Below are 6,221 nucleotides of genomic sequence, written 5' to 3' on the forward strand. Positions count from 1 at the left end.
GGCGTGCCTCCCTGCCTCGTGGCCTCCTTGCTTCTTTCTTTATGTCCACTCCAAGTCCTCTGGATCACGTTTGTTCCAAAAATCACTCTCCCGGAGATTTCATTCTATTTGGATTCCGTTTGATATTCCTTTTCTGCGAAACACTGAAATAGGCCAAAAAAACAGCAATTTGCACTAGGCCTTGGGTTAGTAGGTTAGTCCCAAAAATAATATAAAAGTGTATAATAAAGCCCATTAAACATCCAAAACAGAATATATAATAGCATGGAACAATAAAAAATTATAGATACGTTGGAGACGTATCTGTTGGGGAACATAGTAATTTCAAAAAATTCCTACGCACACGTAAGATCATGGTGATGCATAGCAACGAGAGGGGAGAGTGTGTCCACATACCCTCGTAGACCAAAAGAGGAAGCGTTAGCACAACACAGTTGATGTAGTCGTATGTCTTCATGATCTGACCGATCAAGTACCGAACGTACGACATCTCCGAGTTCAGCACACGTTCAGCTCGATGATGTCCCTCGAACTCCGATCCAGTCGAGCTTTGAGGGAGAGTTCCGTCAGCATGACGGCGTGTTGATGATGATGATGGTCTACCGACGCAGGGCTTCGCCTAAGCACCGCTACGATATTATCGAGGTGGATTATGGTGGAGGGGGGCACCGCATACGGCTAAGAGATCCAAGGGATCAATTGTTGTGTCTAGAGGTGTCCCCCTGCCCCCGTATATAAAGGAGGGAGGGAGAGGCCGGCCCTAGAGGGGGCGCGCGAAGTGTGGGGAGTCCTACTAGGACTCCCAAGTCCTAGTAGGATTCCCCTTTCCTTTCCGGAGTAGGAGAGAAGGAAAGAGGGGGAGAGGGAGAAGGAAAAGGGGGCTGCACCCCTTGTCCAATTCGGACCAGAGGGGGGGGCGCCTCCTTCCTTTTGGCTTCTCTCCTCTATTCCTGTATGGCCCAATAAGGCCCATATACTCCCCGGCGAATTCCCGTAACTCTCCGGTACTCCGAAAAATACCCGAATCCCTCGGAACCTTTCCGAAGTCCGAATATAGTCGTCCAATATATCGATCTTTACGTATCGACCATTTCGAGACTCCTCGTCATGTCCCCGATCTCATCCAGGACTCCGAACTACCTTAGGTACATCAAAACACATAAACTCATAATATAACCGTCATCGAACTTTAAGCGTGCGGACCCTACGGGTTCGAGAACTATGTAGACAGGACCGAGACACGTCTCCGGTCAATAACCAATAGCGGAACCTGGATGCTCATATTGTCTCCCACATATTCTATGAAGATCTTTATCGGTCAAACCGCATAACAACATACGTTGTTCCCTTTGTCATCGGTATGTTACTTGCCCGAGATTCGATCGTCGGTATCTCAATATCTAGTTCAATCTCGTTACTGGCAAGTCTCTTTACTCGTTCCGTAATACATCATCCCGTAACTAACTCATTAGTTGCAATGCTTGTAAGGCTTATAGTGATGTGCATTACCGAGTGGGCCCAAAGATACCTCTCCGACAATCGGAGTGACAAATCCTAATCTTGAAATATGCCAACCCAACAAGTACCTTTGGAGACACCTGTAGAGCACCTTTATAATCACCAGTTACATTGTGACGTTTGGTAGCACACAAAGTGTTCCTCCGGTAAATGGGAGTTGCATAATCTCATAGTCATAGGAACATGTATAAGTCATGAAGAAAGCAATAGCAACATACTAAGCGATCAAGTGCTAAGCTAACGGAATGGGTCAAGTCAATCACATCATTCTTCTAATGATGTGATCCCGTTAATCAAATGACAACTCTTTGTCTATGGCTAAGAAACATAATCATCTTTGATCAACGAGCTAGTCAAGTAGAGGCATACTAGTGACACTGTGTTTGTCTATGTATTCACACATGTATTATGTTTCCGGTTAATACAATTCTAGCATGAATATTAAACATTTATCATGATATAAGGAAATAAATAATAACTTTATTATTGCGTCTAGGGCATATTTCCTTCAGTCTCCCACTTGCACTAGAGTCAATAATCTAGTTCACATCACCATGTGATTTAACACCAATATTCACATCTGTATGTGATTAACACCCATAGTTCACATCGTCATGTGACCAATACCCGAAGGGTTTACTAGAGTCAATATCTAGTTCACATCGCTATGTGATTAACACCCAAAGAGTACTAAGGTATGATCATGTTTTGCTCGTAAGAGAAGTTTAGTCAAGGGTCTGTCACATTCAGAGCCGTGTGTATTTTGTAAAAATATTCTATGTCTACAATGCTTTGTACGGAGCTCTCTAGATAATTGCTCCCACTTTCAATATGTATCCAGATTGAGACTTAGAGTCATCTGGATCAGTGTCAAATCTTGCATCGACGTAACCCTTTACGACAAACCTCTTGTTACCTCCATAATCGAGAAACATATCCTTATTCCACTAAGGATAATTTTGACCAATATCCAGTGATCTACTCCTAGATCACCATTGGACTCCCTTGCCAAACCAGGGCATAGTATACAATAGGTCTGGTCCATAGCATGGCATACTTTTATAGAACCTATGACTAAGGCATAGGGAATGACTTTCATTCTCTTTGTATTTTCTGCCGTGGTCGGGATTTGAATCTTACTCAATTTCATACCTTTGCAACACAGGCAAGAACTCTTTTTCTTTGACTGTTCCATTTTGAACTACCTCAAAATCTTGTCAAGGTATGTACTCATTGAAAATCTTATCAAGCGTCTTGATCTATCTCAATAGATCTTGATGCTTAATATGTAAGTAGCTTTACCGAGGTCTTTCTTTTAAAGAACTCCTTTCAAACACTTCTTTATGCTTTCCAAAAAAATTCTACATCATTTCTGACCAACAATATGTCACTCACATATACTTATCAGAAATGCTACAGAGCTCCCACTCACTTTCTTGTAAATACAAGCTTCTCCAGAAGTCTGTATAAAACCATATGCTTTGATCACACTATCAAAGCGTTTATTCCAACTCCGAGAGGCTTGCACCAGTCCATAAATGGATCGCTGGAGCTTGCACACTTTGTTAGCACCTTTCGGATCGACAAAACCTTCTGTTTGCATTATATACAACTCTTCTTCCAAAAATCCATTCAGGAATGCAGTTTTGACATCCATTTGCCAAATTTCATAATCATAAATGCGGCAATTGCTAACATAATTTGGACAGACTTAAGCATCGCTACGGGTGAGAAGGTCTCATCGTAGTCAATCCCTTGAACTTGTCGAAAACCTTTCGCAACAAGTCGAGCTTTGTATATAGTAACACTATTATCAATGTCTGTCTTCCTCTTGAAGATCCATTTATCTATGGCTTGCCGATCATCGGGCAAGTCCACCAAAGTCCACACTTTGTTCTCATACATGGATCCCATCTCAGATTTCATGGCCTCAAACCATTTCGCGGAATCTGGGCTCATCATCGCTTCCTCATAGTTCATAGGTTTATCATGGTCTAGTAACATGACTTCCAGAATAGGATTACCATACCACTCTGGTGCGGACTATACTTTGGAAGACCTACGAGGTTCTGTAGTAACTTGATTTGAAGTTTCATGATCATCATCATTAGCTTCCTCACTAATTGGTGTAGGCATCATTGGAACTGATTTCAGTGATGAACTATTTTCCAATTCGGGAGAAGGTACTATTACCTCATCAAGTTCTACTTTTCTCCTACTCACTTCTTTCGAGAGAAACTCCTTCTCTAGAAAGGATCCATCTTAGCAACGAATATTTTGTCTTCGGATATGTGATTAGAAGGTGTACCCAACAGTCTCCTTTGGGTATCCTATGAAGACGCATTTCTCCGATTTGGGTTCGAGCTTATCAGGTTGAAACTTTTTCACATAAGCATCGCAACTCCAAACTTTAAGAAACGACAACTTAGGTTTATTGCTTAACCATAGTTCATACAGTGCCGTCTCAACGGATTTAGATGGTGCTCTATTTTAACGTGAATGCAACTATCTCTATTGCATAACCCTAAAATGATATTGGTAAATCAGTAAGAGATATCATTGATCGCACCATATCAAATAAAGTGCGGTTATGACGTTCGGACACACTGTTACGCTGTGGTGTTCTAGGCGGCATGAGTTTGTGAAACGATTCCACATTATTTTAACTGAAGGCCAAACTCGTAACTCAAATATTCATCTCCACAATAAGATCGCAAAAACTTTATTTTCTTGTTACGATGATTTTCCACTTCACTCTGAAATTCTTTGAACCTAACTATTTCAGACTTATGTTTTATCAAGTAGATATACCCATATCTGCTCAAATCATCTGTGAAGGTGAAAATTGTTAGCCAGTAAACCGTGGTGTGTGTGTGTCAGTTAGACGGACGCGGGGTGTGGCTGCGCCGGGCGCTGGAACCAGTGGCGTCCCGTTGGCGTGCGTGCGTGGCGGGCGCCGGAGCTGAGGAGCGCGGGACGGGCGTTGCGTGGGCAGCGTCTAGCTGCATGCATGGATGAGTTAGTTAGACGTAGTTGTAGTAGCTAGGCTGTTAGGAGTGGCCGGTGGAGCTGGCCACATCGCTCGCATGGCGCATGTCGTGCGCATGGCCGGTTCGCCCGCTGCATGCAGCGGAGAGCTAGCGCAGAGGAAACGTGAGGGCTGCGTCGCTGTGCGTCTACAAAGCCACGGTTGCCAGTGTGTATTTTGGGGGGCTGAGTACGTGCTCAGGGAGAGAAAAAAGGATGCCATTCGAGTGGCGGGTGGCGTATGTGCGCCTGAAAAACACTTGTGTCTCTGTCCTTCTTCCTTCTCCTTCCTTCTTCTTCGTCTAGCGATCTAGTTCAGAGAGAGAGAAAGGTGCAGCAAGAGAGAGAGAGAGAGTGAGAGCAAGGGCATAGCCACGGCAACAACAATTGGTATACAGAGCCATAGGTTCGGGGGGCGGCCGTGGCGTGCGGCCGCGTTCGCGGCGCGCACGGCGAGCGCGGCGGAGATGGAGGCTGCGGCCACGGCGTCCGCGGCGAGCGCGGCGGACATGGACGCGTCGGCTGCGATGCGCGGCCATGCACGGTGATGCCGTGCGTGCAACGAGCAGCGGTGATCATGGAGATGAGGAGGTCGCGGAGGACCTGCGTGGTGGCGCAGAGGCTACGGCGGCTCGGTGCGACGACCGTGGAGGCGCTGCGCTGCGGTTGACGGTGCAGCGGTGCAAGGGCAATAAGCGCGGCGGCGAGCCGGGCGCGACCGGTGCGTGTTATGGGTGCGCACGGGACGCGTCGGGCGCGTCGGGACCGCGGGAGTGGACCGCGTCGAGGCGCTGGACCTGGTTGCGCAGATCGCGTACGTGCGCGGCGGGAGCGCGGGCCGGGAGCGCGGGGATGTGGGGAGTGCGCGCGAAGGGCATGGCGGCACGGTGGCAGGCGTGGCAGCAACGTCAGGGCGGTGGCGGCTACAACGACGACGACATCGACGGCGCGGCGGAGCACGCGCCGCTGGCGTGGCAAAGGCAGTGGAGGACTGACCGCGTCGGGGCGCTGGACTCGGGCCATGGCGGCTGCGTGCGTGTGCGTCGTGTACACGAGCTTGGGAGCGCGGGACATGCGGTGCTACGTGGTGGAGCCATGGAGGCTGTAGCTGCGGCCATGGCGCCAACGTCAACGACGAGCCGACTCTTCAGTAGGTCACGGTTTAGGGGGGAGAATGTTAGCCAGTAAACCGTGGTGTGTGTGTGTCAGTTAGACGGACGCGGGGTGTGGCCGCGCCGGGCGCTGGAACCAGTGGCGTCCCGTTGGCATGCGTGCGTGGCGGGTGCCGGAGCTGAGGAGCGCGGGACGGGCGTTGCGTGGGCAGCGTCTAGCTGCATGCATGGATGAGTTAGTTAGACGTAGTTGTAGTAGCTAGGCTGTTAGGAGTGGCCGGTGGAGCTGGCCACATCGCTCGCATGGCGCACGTCGTGCGCATGGCCGGTTCGCCCGCTGCATGCAGCGGAGAGCTAGCGCAGAGGAACCGTGAGGGCTGTGTCGCTGTGCGTCTACAAAGCCACGGTTGCCAGTGTGTATTTTGGGGGGCTGAGTACATGCTCAGGGAGAGAAAAAAGGATGCCATTCGAGTGGCGGGTGGCGTATGTGCGCCTGAAAAACACTTGTGTCTCTGTCCTTCTCCCTTCTCCTTCCTTCTTCTTCGTCTAGCGATCTAGTTCAGA

Source organism: Triticum dicoccoides, chromosome 5B, assembly GCF_002162155.2.
Source record: "Triticum dicoccoides isolate Atlit2015 ecotype Zavitan chromosome 5B, WEW_v2.0, whole genome shotgun sequence".
Lineage (NCBI taxonomy): Eukaryota > Viridiplantae > Streptophyta > Magnoliopsida > Poales > Poaceae > Triticum > Triticum dicoccoides.